Source organism: Siphateles boraxobius, unplaced genomic scaffold (genome assembly GCF_051911475.1).
Source record: "Siphateles boraxobius isolate OS27281-9 unplaced genomic scaffold, OSU_SipBor_1 48, whole genome shotgun sequence".
Taxonomy (NCBI): Eukaryota; Metazoa; Chordata; class Actinopteri; order Cypriniformes; family Leuciscidae; genus Siphateles; species Siphateles boraxobius.
Genome location: NW_027509119.1, coordinates 2,190,302 through 2,210,304, shown reverse-complemented (window position 1 = coordinate 2,210,304; position 20,003 = coordinate 2,190,302). Strand labels below are relative to the sequence as shown.

Sequence of the window (20,003 nt, the reverse complement as noted above, 5' to 3'; positions counted from 1 at the left end):
AGGATCTGCCCTCATGTTGTTGAAGTATGTTTGTTTAAGAATTTCATAAGAAATAACAATAAAGCAAGAGACCTTGTTGAAATATTTGAGATATGTAGTTTATATAAACTGCAAAGGTAAAGAATAAATTAAAATGATTGTGATCGATGTGAAGGGGGAGGAGAATTGATACGTGCGTCACGTTTAGTCGATAAAACACTTCCGCATAGGATACACCCGTGTATCCTCGCTCATGACTCCTCTGGAAGCCTCCTCACTCCTCGATCCTCGACTCCTTGCGGTGCAAATAGAGAATTGAGATGTCCTTCAAGATGGCTGCGCTCGATCGGTTTCCGGGTCATAGGATGGAGGACAGAGGAACGAGGAGACGAGGAGGGATATTGAGAAGCACCCCGGCACACACACGCGTTAGCCTCGCGATGAAGCAAGCCGCTCCCAGGCATTAAGGGCCGTGACAAAACGACGCAGTGTCTCGTTCCCTTCTCAGGGAACAAGGGTTACAGTCGTAACCCGAGACGTTCCCTTTCGAGGGAACTCGCACTGCGTCGTTGAAAACGACTCTTTGGGGAACGAATGCCCACTGTGCCACGCACCAAAAAGGCCTGCCTAGAGTGAAACTGAATACAGGCACAAAGCTAGGACGAGAGCACTCATGCACCGGGCGTACTACGGAGATGCAGACTATAAAACCTAATAAGTGTGCGGGGTAGTCCAACCGGCTGCCTCACAGATCTCCTGGAAGGGCACTCCCGAGTGAAGGGCCCTAGAGGACGCCATGCCTCTAGTAGAATGGGCCCTTACGGCAAACTGCGCACCTGGTAGGCCGAGGCAATAGCCTGAACAATCCAATTACTAATGGTTTGTTTGGAAGCAGGGAGCCCCTTCTTAGGTGACCCAAAACACACTAACAGTTGGTCCAACCTCCTCCAAGAAGACCTCTCGAGGTAAATGCTCAGAGCTCCGACCGGGCAGAGCAAATGGAGCCTTTCTTTTTCTGCCGACACTCTTAGCTCCGCCCTCAAACACTCAGTTAATCTGAGACTGGAAGAGTTTAGTTCGTGTTGTTCATGTCGAGAAGACGCTGCAAATCCATTTTAATGCTCTTTCAAAGGATGAGACTCTCGCTGGAATTGATACAGTAAATTAGTCGCCATTGTTACTATTTGTATTACTGTGTATCAAAAGATGAGGAAGATCCAGAGCTGAAATTCAGATATGCTAATGAGCCTTTGCTTTTTGACACTTGCTGTAAGCATTCGACCAATCACAGCAGACTGGGCCGTGTGACCAATCAGAGCAGAGGAAGCTCTCAGAAAGGCGGGGTTTAGAGAGACTAAATCCTTGATCAAACCGTTTTCAGACTCCTTGAGAAATGTGGTAATGTGCAATGTATATTTATGACAAAGTTCAAGTGTTTTTTTACCTTGGATGCATGTAAACCTGTTGTAGAAAACCTCAAAACAAAATTAAAAACCTTTAAAATAGCATAATAGGTGCACTTTAATATAAATAATATACCATAGAAGTATGTTTCATGCTTAACCCATCCATTTTAACCCCTTCTCTTAAGCTTTAGCCTCACAATAAGACAAAGGCATAGCAGGAGTGTGTAAGTAAGTGTGTGTGGCCATAGACGGACCTGACAGGTTAGGACACACGGGGCTATAACTCCCCAGAGAGCCATAAACACTACATCACGCCCCAGGACAACCAGTCATCCATCTCACAGTCCCATAGACAACCAGAAGCCCATCCTGATGAAGAGGATGTAACATGTATGTGAGAGAAAATATAAAAGGATTAGATGCAAAAAGTTTGAACCATGAAGAAAATTGTTGATATCTGTTCTGAAATCTCGTGTGAGATTCTTTTTCTAAGTGGAGATATCAAGGATGCATGACTAAAAGTTTCTCAGTTTATTACCAGTCTTTGCTAAACCAAGCACCACCAACACTATTTCCTGTATATATAATATAATCAGTGGGGAAAAAATCCTATGGATTTACACAGAAGGAACGGATATAGTCAAGCTCTTTAGAGAAAACACCCAGAAACCCCTGCTGTGTGTATAAAAATAAAATTATTTGATATTTTCAATTAATTATTTATTCCCTTGAACATAAAAATTCCAGTCAGTGGATATTACTGAAGCTCTAACCACCTGTTTTACCACAAAGATGGTGTGTATTTTTTTTTAGGAAGGTGTGTGTTTTCCAGTATAGTAATGTGTTTTATGTTCGGGGTCAGTCTGACACAAACAAACACAAACTGCACTAATCAGAAACCTTAGCTTGTGAAAATTCGTGTTTTGATAGTCTTGATCTTCTCATGGAAGATCAGTTGAATTTTTAATTAGTTTGACAATATTTGGAATAGTTATGAAGTATCAAACTACTTGTTATTAAGGGCTTTTGTGGTTTTTCAGACCTCAAACAGAACATGAGGAGATCATACTCTAAAAAAAAATGCTGGGTTGTCACAACCCATATTTGGGTCAAATATGGACAAACCCAGCTGTTGGGTTACATTTTTAAATTACATTTTAACCCAACGTTTGGGTTAGTCCATATTGGACCCAAACGTTGGGTTAAAACAACCCAGCATTTTTTAGAGTGTACATTTCCTACTTCTCAGTTCGGAAGTCGTGATTGAACAAAGAATATTGTATATGAACTGTAACTTTCTTACATACACATTACATTACATTACATGTCTTACATATGAAAGGGCTTTTAGAATGCACTTTTATCATTTAAATGAAAAACCTTTAAAATATCAAATTGACTGACCCAGCACTGTCAAAAACAACCCAGCAAATGGGTTAATGCATAAAACCCAACAAACTGGGTAAAAATAACCCAACATGTTTTCTGTCCAATATTTACCCAGTGCCGAGTTGCCAAATAACCCAGAAATGGTAGTTTTTAACCCAGCATTTTTGTAGAGTGTACTGTAAACGCAGGAAACAGATCCCAACCTGATTTGAGATGTTTGTCCTCACAAGAACAGCATAAACTGACACATTCATAATTGAAATCCTCAAATATCTGGGCAGATATTGCATGTCCACACCAGAGTTGAGCACATATTTCAGTACGGTGGATTAAGAATTATGGGTGTAGAGGATTTATGACATATCTGTGAGCTGGGTATTAGCTGTCAGAGAAGGAGATGTGGAGCCGGTGCAATGAGGGCTGGGCTTTTACTGGATTTCTCAAGCCTGAGAATTTTGATCTAGAGTTGTGTTCAGTTCTATTCACTTCACACACATTCACACTGGCACACACCCACACACACATGCTTTTACTCACACGCTTCCCTTAAGTCAATGTAAAGCTCTTTACTTCAGTGATGTGACGTATTTTCTGGTAAAATTAGGAAAATAATGCAGGCCAAATCCTATGATTTTATCTTTTTTTTTTAATCCAAATCAGTTTCTATAACAGACGGACAAGTAGGAGGGGCTTAAATTACAATTTTGAAACGTCACAGATACATTTTATGGATATTTATATTTTTTTAAGTGCACTTATAAACTGTTTACAATAAAATAAGGGTAACACTTTACAATAAGGTACATAAATTAGCTGCATTATGTCAGGTTCAGATGACACGATATCAGCCCGATTTTGGCACAATCCGTTTGACGTTTTCGCAGTGATACGTAAACGACAGTGAGCGTTGGGGACGCAGGAATCGATTGTTTTTTGATTGGTTCGTGGAGATATGGAAACAATACTCCTGTCTTTATGCTTCCTCGAGGGACGTTCACGAGTGAAAAAAGATAAATGCAGGCGAACGATTGGAGCAACCCGGTGAGAACTGGAATTAGCATTAAGCTAACACACCGCTTCTGTAGCCATTGTCAATAATTCATATTATCACAGAAGAACTGGGATTAAAGTTTATAGTTCGGATATAAACACTGATGTCAACGGTGGTGATCAAAGAGAGTAAATCAGCTTTTGAAAGTAGCGTGACGCTTCAAATAAAGATTGTATTTAATTACATCGTTACACCAGTAGGTGGCGACACGTGACTGTTAAAATATGTTTTTGTCATTGAATCATTCAAGAGATACGTTTAAAAAATGCATTCATCCAGTAATGAAACATGTATTTATGCGTGAGTCATTGAATTATTCACACAACCCAACTTTTTTAATTAATTCAAATTATCTTTTTTTTTTTTAAATATGTCAGCAATGACATTTTGTCAGAACCTCTTGTAAATTACATGTTATTTTGTTTAGTTTACTATTCAGAATCGTGATCGTGTTACCAATATTTATTAATGTTTAATGTTAATTTCAACATTAAATAGTACACAATAGAACAAAAAGTTGTATGTTAATATTATTTAAACAAACCCAAATTAACATAACAATGAACAGTTGTATTTTTATTACATAATTTTAGCAAATATTAATAAACACTGTAACAAATGTTTCGTTCATTGTTAGTTAACTAATGCGACCTTATTGTAAAGTAATACAAATGTGTAACAATGGTCAAATTTTTAACTTACAATTTGTTACACTGTAATATACTTAAGTACTGATTAATATTAAGTAACTGCATACTTACCATAGGGTTAGGATTAGCATTTGGTTTAGTTGCATGTAATTATGCATAATTTATCATTTATAACTATAGTAATGTGTAGCAATTACACTAAAATAAAATTAATGTTTTTTGTGCGCTTTGATTTCTTATAATAGACCACTGTAATAAAACAACCGTGGGATGTGGAAGAAAATCCGTAACAATAACCAGTAATGGATTTATGTCATATTTGTGATTTTATCGGAGTGCTCATAGACTGTAAGCTGTGGATCTTTCTCAGGCTGACCAAGCGATGGTGTGAGTGAAGGAGGAACGGGGCAGATGTCACTGTGTACTTTACACCAGCGGCGCTTTCTCCAACAGCACTAACTGTGTTTGTTTACATGTCTTTACATCCTTCGTTTCTGAGGGGTGGGGAAGAAAGAAAGGCAGATGTGTGTTTCTCATCAGCTCACCTGCGGTGACACCGCTAAATCCCCCCCTAAAAGTGAGTCACAACGACAGTGAATGGCTAGCAGGTGCAGCGATGGTTAAACAGTCAAAAAATGGGAAATCAACTGAATAAAATGGAGAAGTTGGTCCATTTTTTAGCAGCAGCATCTGTATTTACTAGAGCTTTTACGCCAATACCTCAGAATATGTTCTGCATTGAAATTCTGCCCAAACCACAAGAAGAAAAAGTCATATTCATATTCAAATGTTGGTGGAAATGCCATCTCTTATCCATATTCATGAATAGTGCATATACGGCTCTTTGAATCACTGAAAAAACCCTGCTCTGCTATTCTGTCTACGTGTACTGTAGACTTAAAAAAAGTCTCAAAATAAATAATTAATGACAATTACGGTCACCTTATAAGTAATCTCAGACACCCACAGTGACACTTGAATGTCAAAATATCAAGTCCCATTTATTGCAAAACATTTTCATAAAACATTTGTTATATGCAAAAAAATGGCTTGGAAATTTTTTACTATATTGTACTATATTGTTTTACCACACAAATAAAACAATATGGATAGTCAAAGTCTCGAAATAAATAATTAATGACAATTACAGTCACCTTATAAGCATCAGACACATACAATGAACCGATATATGGACACTTATGAATGTAAGTGCCATTTATTGCAAAACATTTTCATAAAACATTGGTTAGGTTGAAAATGATAAACCCAATGAAGACAAAAAGTAGGATTTGGACACTCTGAGGTCGAATATGTGTAAACTTTGCTTTAATATTTGAAATTTGCAGTGTAGCCTACTATATATTGTTTTTACCACACAAATAAAACAGTGTGCATAGTAGCAGGCAGTAATATAGCTAAATTAGGCCTACTACTAAAAGTAGGACTATCCATCCATCAACAGTCAATGTTTTAGCACATGATGCTCCTGTAAAATGAAATACTCAGTTTGTAACTATGTTACAAAAACATCATATCTCCCACCTGATTTGAATGGCCTCGATCGGGCTTCGGGCACCAGCTGCCTTGCTGTCAATCGCCTGATGAATGCGAGTGTATGTGATATGGGGAAACAGCGGCCCCTAGCGGCGCCTGATCAAAATACCTTCAGAAACCCGTTTCCCTGACCATCAATACTGCTCTCTGGAGAATCAATCTGACATTTTTATCAAAGACAGGGACAGCGCTTATGATCCCTCAAGAATTGCAGAAAATTGTGGGCACATCCTAATTATGTTAATAGCAGGTCTATTAAAAATGTGATATGAATTATATTAGGAATCGTCAATATCAGAAGGGGGTTATGCCGCACAAGGGAGGCAGGCTGTCAGAGAGAGAGAGAGAGAGAGAGAGAGAGAGAGAGAGAGAGAGAGGTTAGGAGCGCAGGAGAACGCTTCTCCTCTCCAGATGGTGTTTTAAACGCAGACAGAAGGGTCATTAGACAACAACACACCAGCTTCCAACCACGGACACCAACAAAAATAAACCAAAACGCGAGATGGTGCAGAGCGAGACAACGCGGAATGTGTAGCATCAGTTTGGCCGGGACACGAATGATGTTTTTAACGGACCGTTTTTTCGAATTCGGTGTGGCGGGAGTTCGCGAATGACAGTTGGAGTAACGTTATTAACGCAAAGATCTCCGTAACACTCCCTATCTAAATCGTTTCTTTAGACGAGGACTTTCGGGATTTACCGCAGACAATATCCACTACACTTCTACTTGAAGAAAAATGGAGCATCAGTGGCAATATTAAAAACATATTCTATCTTATTGGAGGGATCGCGGACATCTACTGTGGAATATGATATAAAATCAACCAAGAACGCGAGATCTGAATTGGAGGACTTTGCGATTTATTTATTGTTTTGTGATTTGAGAAATCGAAGCGAACTTTTTTTTCGCCCGATGCATTTTTACTAAGAGATTTATCAAGATTTTGACATTTGAAAGGAACGTAATACCAAAGTCTCACTACTTTAATACTAAATCTCCGCTGTGTTCTAGCTTATGATATATTTTCGTTATCCTGAAATTGAATTACCTCATTATTTATTACGAAAGTCAACAACGCGTGCAATCCAAAGGAGTTCAGAACTCTCTCTCTCTCTATCTTCAGACACTCTTACAAAACGGCATATGATTTTTATTCATTTTGGAAAGTTCACGTCACGCCTTTTTCAATGAAGATCGAGTCATAATAATCTCCCTTCTGTTTTTATTTTTCGCGTGGATTATTTTGGCTGCAATTACCTCAGTTTGACTTCGACCTTCAAAAGTAAGTTATGCCTCTGCTTTATTTATCGTTTAATATTAACGGCTATTTCTTAAATACATGTCAGCATAGTATGGGCTGATTATTTTAAATGCTTATAAAGCTGGATGTGTCTTTTTGTACAGTCCAGTAATATAGAAATTAAATGATCAACAACATGTGTGTTCAGGACAGTTTTAAATATGAAATAAAAACAATTCTTTCAAACGAGTTATTTCGAATCAAATTAGGAGCCTGTTATTATCAATAAATGTTCTATTATCACTAAAATGAATTTGAAACAAAAATTAAACCTATATTGAGTCATACAAAATATTTCTGTAATGAGCCTATTCTTTTTAGTCACAGTGTATGAAAAGAACACAGAAACTGCTATAGGGAAAAATGCAAAAAAGAAAATGGAAAAGTTTAATGGCAAAAAATTCCAACCTCTTTAAACCGATTCATTTTGATCTGATCCGTCAGAAATTTGCTCACATGCTGCCTTGTTTCACATATTCTGAAGAGAAAGAGCTTTAATTTATGTCTACTATAAAACAATATTTAACTGACAAAACTACAGCATATTTAAGATTTAATCTAATGGAAAAGTAAGTCATCGGCCTGGCAATCTCTGCACCTGTTCGTCTTAAAACGATTAGTCTATATTCGCAGAAACATTAAGATTTGATATGGTGCATTATGATGAATTGTTCATTGCAACCTTGCCAGCACAGCGATGGATAAAACCACAATATGCTCTGTTGCAACATCACTTGTCTTAACTGTCATTCAGTCCAGCCCAGTCAGCATCGATGCTCCTGCAAACCACCACTTTACTCTTCAATTGACCCCAGTAAAGAGCAGCTGAATTATGAATGAACAGACGGTAATAGTTTTCCCAACAGCTGAATGTCTAAAGGTGAAACCGCACTGTGGCCACAGACTATCCTTAAACATTACCACCAAACAGCCCTTAAGCTTTTACAGGCAAATATCCCTGCGAGAACGCCAATCATTAATCAAAATTATTCAGTTTGCTTTAGACTCATAGAAGAGTCAGTATATGAAGTAAAGACAGATGAGGAGACGTTGGTAGTGTGTTGATATGGAGAACTTGTTTGATGGGTTCGTTTGAGGGTCTGTGTTACTATAAACTGCTAAGCTTACAAGTTAGTCAACTTTTTTTTCTTTAAGACCGTTCATAACTTTTTAATGTCAGCTACTTATAAATGTAGATTGTTCTAATTTGACACTGAAAAGTAAGTAACTGATAGTTGATCATACTAGTTCTTAAAGGGACAGTTCACTCAAAAATAAAAATGTTGTCATCACATAGGCCTACTTACCCTTATGTTGTTCAAGACCTGTATGAGTGTCTTTCTTCTGCTGAACACAAAAGAAGATATTTTAAGAAATGTTGTTAGAGCAGTTGACAGTAGCCATTGACTTCTATAGTATTTTTTTCCTACTATGGAAGTCAATGGCTATCATTAACTGTCTGGCTACTGACATTCTTTAAAATATCTTCTGTTTAGTTAAACAGAAGAAAGAAAATCAAACAGGTTTGGTACAACATAAAGCTGAGTAAATGATGACAGAATTAAATTTTTTGGGTGATCTGTCCCTTTAAGACACAGTCTTAACATAATGGCTGTTTATGCAAATGCTTGACAAAAGCTAAATACATACAGTATGCTTAAAACATTAAAAACAAACAAACAATTATGCACCAAAATTCATATACTTTTATGCACAAACAAACAATTATGCACCAAAATGCATGTACGTTTATGCACAAACAAACAATTATGCACCAAAATTCATATACTTTTATGCACAAACAAACAATTATGCACCAAAATGCATGTACGTTTATGCACAAAAAAACAATTATGCACCAAAATCATATACTTTTATGCACACTGTGAATCTAGTTTAGTACCAAACAAAAGTGCAATGCAAACTGTCAGTGCAACACTCGGCATTGATCTGCAGTGAGAACTCACTTGTACTGTCATGTGGAAGGTGTCAGCTTCTGTGTGGCGGATATCTTAGGTTTTTTATACTAGTGTACAGGACGGCTGTTTTCAGGTTGGGAGAGCGTGTCCTTGTGGCAGTATCTGCAATGGGAGCAGGGACATGGTGTGCACTGGAGGTAATTATTGTAATTTGAGTGCGGGTGCAGGTGAAGTTTGCCGTCTCGTAATTAACGAGAGGAGCAGATGGCGGTGGGCGGGAGATGGTGCCGGCAGACGGCCGGTAAAGGGGGAGGGAGAGAACGAGAGAACGAGGGGTCAGCCTGTGATCAGAATAAGCACCTGATCGGCCAGGTAGCCTGACTGTCACCTGCGAGAAAGACCTTCACGTGGCGGGGGAAAAAATCCGGTAAATTTACGGTAAAAAAACGGCAGCTGTGGTTGCCAGAAATTTACCGTAAAAAACAACATTTGAGGTTTTACCGACTTAACTTAAATTTACAGTAAAAAATGTATTTCACTATCTGATATAATCGCTTGTGAGAAAGACCTTGCTAACACAACACGTGGCGACACTGCACTTAGATAAAAAACAAAGATAAAATAATTTCTGTAACACTTTACAATAAGGTTCATTAGTTAACTTCCTTGGTTAACATGAACGAAGAATGAAGAATACTTCTTCAGCATTTATTAATCTTTGTTAATATTAATTTCAACATTTGCTAATACATTATTTAAAATCAAATGTTGTATTGTTAACATTGTATTAATGCACTGTGAACTAACATGAACAAACAATGAACAGCTGTATCCCATTTCCGTTAAACAGATCGACATAAGATATGTTTCCATCCACCTATTTTTTTTGTTGCACATTTTGAATTGCATTAAAAAAACATTGCTGGATGAAAACGGCAAGATGAAAATAAATTCTAAAAATGCGCTTAAAAAGTAAATTGAGGCGGATACGTTTTTTATCCGATGAGCAAAAAATACAATGGAAACACATTTACAGAATAAATCCCTCAGTGTGCATTAAGGCTGTGATTGGATAGCTGGAATAACCAGCGGACCAATGGCATCGCAGAATCTCACATTTTGGTTTGGTGTTTCTCGCCTGAGTCAAAGTCTGTGATCAGAATGATTTGGTTTAATTCCCTCCAGAAGCATCTAACATACGAGTGAGTTCCCATACACCAGCATCCGAACGCAAGAGAACATGACAGCGTATATTGTGTTTCGTCTGACGCTCTGAGACACACTCGTTTATGATGGAGGGAAAAAGAGCCCAATTAAAGCAACTTACATTTATATTACTGATATCTAGAGAGCTTTCAGATCACACACTCACCCTAATTCCCATAATGCATTGTGCGGTCACCTGAGTCCCGAGCAGGTGGGGATGACCGGAAGCTTTACAAGAGAGGTGTTTGAACCTGTTTTGTTTATTTGTCGACGTCTTTAGAAGAGCTCAGTGGAGATTATCCTGGTCATTAGCTGCCACAGAGAGCACTTATGTGTCACTTATGTCCTGGTGTGAGGAAATGAATCTCAGACTGAGTTAAAGATCTGGGACACCCGCGCCCCCCCTTCTTTCCAAAGTTGCATGTATTGAAAGGAATGCCACGCTGCATAAAATAAAACATCCATAATTGCACAGTGTGCACCGCAAAATCAATGGGATACAGGAAGAGTCTAGAGATTGCAGGCAACAGATTCAAAACAGTGTGAACAGCACAAACCACACAGAATCTGATCTTTTCTATACTGATTTAGACTACATGGCATGCATATATGGTCCTGAATCAGATACATGTCTGATGTTTTGCAGTGCAACTCTAACTCTATCACTCTAGGACGACAACTCTACGCTGCAAAAGACTTTACATACAGGTAGTTCTTTGGTCACTTGGTTAATATGGAGGACGGCAGTGAAGTTAGTTATTGAACGTATAAGTATTACGGTGACGGCTTTATACAAGGGAAAACTATGTGAAAAAACCTTGTCCCCCGTTCTCCTTATCACCTGACATAAATTTCCTGAGATTTGAGATCGACAACTCTACGCTGATGGGAGTCACTCCAAAGACTTTACATACAGGTAGTTCTTTGGTCACTTGAAATTTGCTGGTTTCTGTGGCGCATAAACTTATAAATGAATGTGGACTTCCATGTTGCCTTCCGTCTGATTGTGTGCCATCTTTGTTATTATTCTTATGCGGATCAGTTCAGGACTGTGATATTGGCCACATAATGTGAACAGCCAAACAATAAATCAGAACTGAGCGCTAAAGCTACGTTCACACTGTCAGTCCAATCCAATTACTTGCGTATCCGATTGGAATCCGATCTAAAATTATTGATGTCCACACTGTGTATCGCTACTGTTCAGATCCGATTTGTGTGTCCATCCAACTGTTTCGTTTTCCGTAATATCTGCATTGGTTTCTATGGCAATGACGTTGCGTTGGTAGGTATGCGCCAAAAACAACAACAACCGCAACGAGGGGTTTGCAATACTAATGTAGTCTTATTTAAATTTTACAACATGGAAATGTTTTTTTTTGCAACAACACAGCATTGTTTCGGCAGCGACTTTTAGCATATTTCCCATAACAACGTCTGACGTCTACATTTTACGTGGCGTGAGAAAAAACACGCAAAATCTGATCAGAGCAGTCAGACTGAAACTTTCCCCAAAAAAGAAAATGCTATTTGAATAGGATTTCAAACCACATACAGATGTAGCTTGAAACATTTCATGCGTTTTTTTTGCTGTTCACATTAGCTAATTTTGATCGGATTTCAATCAGATATGCACGAAAATCTGATTTGGACTGACCGTCTGAACGTAGCCACTCGCTCAGTCCATATTTAACATCTAATGAATGTCATATTTGATCGGCCTCCTAGTTAAGTGATAAATACACTGAGTCTCAGTACCTACTCAGGGGTGAAGGCTGTATAAATCCGACTGTTATGGCAAATTGTCCCATCCGGTCATCCTACGGTGCCGACCCCGGTCTCCCAGTGGGAGTGCCAGTGAGAGGGAGCAGCAGGGATGGGCTAGGGGGGCAATTGCCATAGTTTTAGCCCTGTTTATCCCTCCAAACAGTGGGAGAGACGGCGACGGTGTGGTGAGCACATGTGTTTGACATTACTGTGACATGGCGTTCTCTTTCGGGAGAAGGAGAATGTCAGAGAGCAGTGGAGCCGGCCAGCTTCCAAACATCTGGAGTAACAAAAACACATTTAGGCCACATTTTAGGAGTGGGGAGTTCACTCTGAGAGGAAACCACATCACTCTCAGAGACACTCGCTCTACACTCGTCTTTCCTTTGTCCATGTGTTCTCACAAGAAATTGTGTTGTCCTATCTTAAATGGCTAACTCTGTAGGCTTTTGTGGCCGAGACCTGCCCACTTAGACAGGAAAAGACTGTCTGATTGACATGTGAAGTGACCAATCACATGTTTAAGAGGGGGTAAATCTGAAATCTCTTAGACCAAAACCGAATATACAAATGTGCTCAAGGGTTCAGTTTAATTGCTGTTAAAGGTGCAGTAAGCGATTTCTGAAAAATGCTGTTGAAAGTGGATCGGACCGAGCAGCACAAACACACTTGTAGCCTATCAGCGGTAGGGGGCGTGTCCACTCATGATAGGGAAGGAGAGAGTGAGCCAATCAGCAGTAGGGGGCGTGTCCACTCATGATAGGGAAGGAGAGAGTGAGCCAATCAGCGGTAGGGGGCGTGTCCACTCATGATAAGGAAGGAGAGAGTGAGCCAATCAGCAGTAGGGGGTGTGTCGGCTCATTATGTGGAGGAGAGAGAGTGAGCAAGAGGGAGATTTGATGAAAGATTGTATAAAGAGAGATGGCTGAGAGACATTGCAAAAGAGAAAAGCATTTTTGTTCATCCTTGTCGTTGGTTCGTCATCTTTGCTTAATTGTTCACAAAGCATTATTTTGCCTTGCTTCAGCTATGATAAAGACACATCCAAAGACACACAGGCATTGCGTTTCCTGCATTTTGGGAGCGGAGCAATGAAGGGAGGGGCGTGTTTGTTTGAGTTGATTTCAAATATCAACAGTGTTCAATAATGGTTCTCAGAAAGTGCTTACTGCACCTTTTAGTGCCTTGCATATCTTTAATTAATGCTAAGAAGTTCGCAAACACTGCCAAAACCAGCAGTTAGATCTTGAAGCACACATTGTCTCCCATCAGACTTACAGAAATCTATCAGCCAATCAGGTTAAAGCTTACATTTTTAGAAAGCTCTTGTCAGGGATATGGAAACATTTCTCAAAGAAATAAGAGACTGCTCAGGCTGATGTTGCAAGATTGTTGGATCCTCATTTCTCTGTAATGAAAAACAGACCTGATCTGGTCAAACTGGGGACATTGTAAACCTCTTTGAGAAATGGCTCCCATTATGATTCGGCTTGTTTTGTTTGGATGATAAGCAAACTCTTGGTAAATAAGAAGGTGGGGGGAAAAGAGAGGAGGATAAAAGGATAAGTTGCCAGCGGATGTATGGCTGAGAGACAGGGCACCAGCTGGAGTAATCCCTGCTGTAGAAGGGTTTATTAATCAAACAGTGTGGAAGTTCATATCAGCGCTCCTGTCTGTGATAAAGCTAGTTCCTCTCTCGCCCTCAGCCAGTTAGTTATCACACAGTTCTGAGTGGTAACTACAGATGAAGTTCAGTTATTAAGCCCTCACACACACACACATACAATTCTCCTCACAATGCTGTTAAAGAATTGAGAAGGGGCTCTGGGCTGGATTCGGACCGGGAGACGTACGATGTAGCGTATTTTCACAAATTAAAGCAGCCGTTATCTCACGGAAACAGAAGCAGAGCGCCGGACTATCCTGTCATTCTTGAAATGGGTTTGAGCTGATTTTCACTGCGGCTCCAGTCTCTTACGAAGACCTTAATCTAATGCAGAGGTCTTCTCTGATCAGTTATTGTTCCACAACCAGGGATCCACCAGAAGGAAGTTTAATTTCCATACAAAAACAGGAACGTTTTCAAAGCAAATGAAATTGGGAGAACCATTTTTTGTTGATACCAGAATGTTCCATATGGAGGAGGGGAGGGGGAGACTTTTAAGAGGATGTTCCTATGGAAATGAATACAAATTCGGCAGAGACTTTATAGTATCAAAAGTGTTTATTAAAAGGGGAGGGAAAAGGCTGAGTTGATCCCCACTGAAGACACTGTATGACCGAGAGAGAAAGACAAGGACAGGGAATTCATCTTCATTATTATATTCTTGGCATATTTAGGCATTATTAACAGTGTGCCTATGTAGGCTGCTCACTTGTATATTCATTTATATTTATATTTTATCTACAGTTTATTACGGATGCACGATATATCGGCCAGCATATCGGTATCGGCTGATATATGTTCATTTTTAATGTTATAGTTATCGGCCCGATAAGAAAATGTGGCCGATATATTAAAGCTGATAAATAATGTATTATTTCCTTCAGCTGAGACACTTCAGATGCGCACTGTGCAACATGATGGTTTTGAATTGCTTGAAATATGATTGGAATCACTTAAAATTGGAAAATACAGTAAAGTGCAAAATGTGAAAGTGATTGAATGTGGGGTACATAAAATTATAATAAGAAAATAATTATAATTGTGTGCTTGGGACATGGATTTAATGGTGAGGATCACTGTACCATTACTGCTTCAATAATTTCATAGAAGAGAATATTAATATACACTGTAGATAGATAACTTTGGTTATGTATATATTCATGTGATATTTTTGCATGTGTGTGAGTTGAGCAGGTTATAGCCTTTTGTGCTCCATAAATCAGCAAGCTGTAATGACGCAAGAGCCAAAGCAAACAAGAGCAGTACTAGGCTACAGCTGGCCATAGCCTAAGAGAACGAGAGAGAGAGAGAGAGAGAGAGAGAGAGAGAGAGAGAGAGAATACAGTGGACAGACAGCAGCTGTCAGGCCCGAATCGTGCACCTGTCTCACAGGAAGCCAGGCCACTATTTCCTGGATACGCCTCCTACGCCAAGCACTTCTGCTGTTTTCTCAGAGAATATATGAGGGAGAGAGAAAAAAGAGCTAGTTATCCGAGTCAGGGAGTTAGGATGAAAAAAGGAAGTCAGTTGTGAGTACAGTCGGCAGAGCCAGATCCTGACTTAAGACATAGATATATTATAGAATGAAATACTAGCAGTACTGCACAAAACATTATGGGAATCAGTACACTGCATTCAACTGTAAATATCTCAAGTTAAAGATATCCTACATTGTTGCCTCATGAGACATTTGGCAGTCTAATCAAATAATGAGTCAATGAGGTAAAGGCTGATGGCGTGAGGATACAGTATTAAACACAGTATGCTACACACATTTTGATGGATGTAGTCAGAGAGTCGTTTGAATTTTTATTGTAAAAATAATAGGAGAACTATGGTACAATGCTATTCGGCCAGCAGAAGTGCACACAACCACTCTTTCCACTCATTTACATGTTCATCCTTCTCCCAGGTAATAGTCACACATGTGACAGGATGTGACATCACTTCTAGCGCAGTAACAGATGGTGAGCATGATAGCCTGGCGTTATAGCCAATCTTGTTTTTCTTCCAGTCATGTGAGCTGGGGATCTGCGGTGTGTGTGTGTGTACAGGCCCTGTGTGTTTTGCTTGGCACGCGTCCTCTTTGTTTGTTAGAATTGTCAAGGCGGGTCCTCTGGAGGGCTTCTGTGTCTAATTCCCCAGCCGCCCCTCACGCTGCCTGTATGCAATTAACAGAGTAATTAAAAGCTTGATGAGCTAATTGGTGTTGGGTGAAGCTGCAGGTGTTTTGATTGGGGAGCTTGTTTGGGGAAGTGCGGAGAGCAAACAGATTCCTGTCATAGATCATTTTGTCTCTTTTTTCCTCACTATAAAAGTAATACATGAGTTTAGGGAAAGCGAAGCTATTATAATTATTTATCAGCCTTGATGGGAAAACTGTAATCGTTCCTTAACGATCGTTCCTGTAGGGCTAAAGGACAAGCATGTTTTATTATTTGTCCAAGCATTAATAAAACAGCCATTAGAATTATGTCTCACTTAGAAGAGCAAAATTGTTTCATTCTTTTGTTTAGCTTAATGTTGTTGCTTTGTGTAGCTTAATGTTGTTTCCAGCATCAAGCAAACTCTCTCTCTCTGAGAGAAAATGTTTAATGTAAAGAATTACGAAGAGGAGGATTTTAGGCCAGTGATATGCTACAGTTGGTCCATTAAACAATAGAAACCTCATTGCTTGTTGTGTTCACATCTGCCAGTTGATGACAAAGTCAATATAATTTAACACCGATGTGCAACAAGACATCTTGTCAGCCCAGAGTGTATGCCTAATTTTCACACAGTCTTTCACTTTCTTCCTTGTCTTTTACACATTTATTTTATCTTCCCCTCTCACTAAAGAACTCTCTGTCTTTGAATATCAGTTGACAGATGTGTTGGTGATGGCTGCATGCCTGCATTACTCCCAGTCCCCAGGTGTCTGAGCTGAGGACGTTCCTGTGTGTGTGTGTGTGTGTGTGTGTGTGTGCTTGTGACAGTTATTGTTGTTCAGGTGTGTGAGCTTGAGCTCTGATCAACGACACACACTGAACATGTTTCCACCGCCTAAAGCACGACGGTTACTTCAGGCAGCGAAGGAAACAACTACAAACGCAACAAGTCCTCAGAAGGGTGGAGGGACACGAGAGTCAGAAACGAGTCTTGGACTGTGAAACGGAGAGATTCTCCACACTGAAAAAACCCAGACCACTTGCATGAAGCTAAACAACAAGCTCCTTCTTGTAAATTTGCCTCTTGAATGTTCTTTACTCATGCAGAAGTGGCCGAACACTCATCTCTGCATCTCGACTGGTGCCCAGCGCTGTCCTAACACACTCCAGATGGGCCGAGCTGGGGAGTTGTTCTTGGCACGTCCCGGCTCGGCTGAATGTCACAAATACTTTCCTTTATTTAGGAATGGCTAAGGCCGGGCAGCTGAAGAGAGGATAGGAGGGAGTAGGGTATAGAGAAGCTCAGCAACATCTGGGTTTTATTAGCAGCCATTGGGAGAAATCTGAAAAGGAAGTTTTTTTCTTTCTTGCCTTTTTGGGTAGTGCTGGGCTTTCTAGAGTCCTGACCACTGATTACACCCTCCCTGTGGAGAACAGATGGCATTGAGACTTACGTACATTTTGATCAATAATCAAAATAAAATATGAGCGAGTATAAGAGCTAATCTAGCTTGTGTTTTGGATGCTGCTTCATAGCATGAGATGCTGATGTCCCAGGTTTCTTAACTTGCCTGACCAGCAAGAATTCCTTGTAATGGTGGACCAATTTTACCAGCTTTATTCAGGGTGGTTAAGCTGGTCCATCAACTATACTTTACATGCACCAAACCAGCAAGATAAGAGGAAGCCCCCTGACGTAGACCATGACTTTGTTTTGTAGGACATGTTCCTGAATCAACATCTTTGTTGGTCAGTGGGGTCAAGGTTTGGCTGGTTAGTTTTGACAATTAACCCCTGCTAGTAGATGCCATACTGAATCATTATGCCACTGGGGTGCTAATGGATAGCTTTCTCCAGGTATATCTATTGCTACAGCTTTAGGGATAGGAAAAGATTGGAAACAACATTCTTCTCAACTGATCATTTTAGGCATAGGTAATAATTAGGTTTAGGGTTAAGAGTAGGGTTAGGACTATATCTTGGACAACGATGTGGATCCATGAACACATTCTTCTTGGGTAAAACAGGGTAAACCCCCTTGAAAGTGTGTTTGGAAAACGATCTGTCAATAAACAGGTGTCCTTTCGCTCTGTTCATAAACAGTTATGTTCAAGCTGAGCTGAGATATTCCCCTCTTTACCACTTCCTAGATGAGGTGAAACCCAAGAGAACATCATTTAGCACACGTCTTCCTCATAACAGAAGAATATGTGGATCTCTTTGGAACAGCGACAAGAGAATGTGTCCGTACACTCTTTAAAACAACTGTACTGTGGTTATACACACACCATTTTTGGTGACCCCGACATTCTTTCCCACACACGCGTACATGCTGGACATCTCTCTCACACACTCAGTCTCAGGGCCCAGGGGTCTGTTCAGCTTGTGACTAAATACGCATTTATTACCATCTGAATGTTTGTTTTCTCAAAACATATTTGCTCAGCTGAAGACGCCTGCTTAGGCTCACAGAGAGTGTGTTTGTGTGTTGTGTGATCTCTCACCCTTATTGTACTCTGAGTTGTAAATAATTGAGAGATAAGTTTGGTGTGGAGAGCACATGATGCCGGCCAATTAGATGTAGACAAGTTGACTTTCTAACTCTGTTCCAAAAAATAATGAGCTGCCTTTCTGTTTCCAACCTACAGTATATAGGCAGCTGCCTTTTAAGTAAGAGTAAGAGTAGAGGTTGATGTAAGAGTAGAAGAACCTCCTTCGCATGGGAAATGCACATATGATGTGGTCTAGGTAACAATACACTTCCCATACTAGTTCACACAGACTCCTACAAAGAGGAATATTGGGATAATGTCCAGTCAGATCTGAGTCTCTTTTTTCAGCATTAAGATTTTCGAATATGGGCTCCGTTCCAGAGGAGGTTTGGGTGGTGATGAGGGGAGATGGTGGGATGGCTGGGTTCGAGGGATAGCGGACGGACGGGTCTTGAATTGCCGGCCAGGGGTCGAGGGCTGTAATCCTGCTGTTTTGATGAGAGGCCTCTGTTTGTGAGGACTCGGCAGCGGCCTGATGGGGAGCAGATGTGGGAAGGCAGGCGGTCGGGCACAGAGCCAGAGCAGCTGGGAGAAATTAAAAACAAGAGCATTCCTAGAGACTGGGGGAATTACAGAGGGTTGGATGAAGGGGAGGGGGGGTGTAGTTACAGGGACAGGGAAAAGAAGCCATGTGAAATGATGAGAGAGGGTTACCTTGAGGGGTTTTCTTTGTGTTTGAGGGTAAGGTAGCACAGGACAAACTATAATGGCTAGAACAAGTGTCAGTGTGAGCAAAATAAAAGTTTGTGTTTACATAATATATGTGTGTGTGTGTACTGTGTATTATTATTTTGTATATATTTTAATACACACAATTAAGAAATATTTGCATATACTCTATATATTTATACATAATTTATATATAAATATTTTATATATAAATAACTAATTTGTCTTAAATATATACATGCATGTGTGTGTATTTGTATATACAAAATAATTATGCACAGTACACACAAATAAATTATGAAAACATAAACTTTTATTTTGGATTCGATTAGTCGTTGACCAGCACTAATTAAAACACAAAACATTACTTTATTTATGATTAATTTTACCTTTGATGGTAACCCTAGGCATCCAAAGAAAGAAGTTTTGTCAGATTTAGCTAACTTATAACTAGGTATAGCTAAATAAAGCTATACACACACACATCTCACAAACTCTACAAAGAGCAAATCACAGTGTTTGGATCTTTTTATGAAAGCAAATGTCCACTGATCTCAAAAGACTCCCAAAAAAGTTACCGAATTACAAACAGGAGCACTTTTGTGGTGTTTTTTTTTTTTTTTTTTTTCAATCTGATTATAGCACAATAGCAGATGGACAAGGTTAGTTTTTGCTGGCCTATACTTGTGCGTTTTTATCCAGACATCAAGCATATGGTCAGGGCGGAAGCCCGGAGAGACTGCTTTA

General features: G+C 39.6%; 1 protein-coding gene across 2 annotated transcripts in view; it reads left to right on the top strand.

Annotated features, from left to right (window-relative positions):
• cbfa2t3 (CBFA2/RUNX1 partner transcriptional co-repressor 3) overlaps positions 1-20,003 on the top strand; it is an 85,695-nt gene that overhangs the window by 13,611 nt on the left and 52,081 nt on the right. Inside the window, exon 1 of one of the 2 annotated variants that reach the window (XM_077201532.1) lies at positions 6,236-7,312. The exons of the other annotated variant lie outside the window; for it this stretch is intronic. The gene's annotated coding sequence lies outside the window, so the exon portion shown is untranslated. Of the gene's footprint in view, positions 1-6,235; positions 7,313-20,003 lie in introns of those variants that run through there. 2 annotated transcript variants of the gene reach the window in all.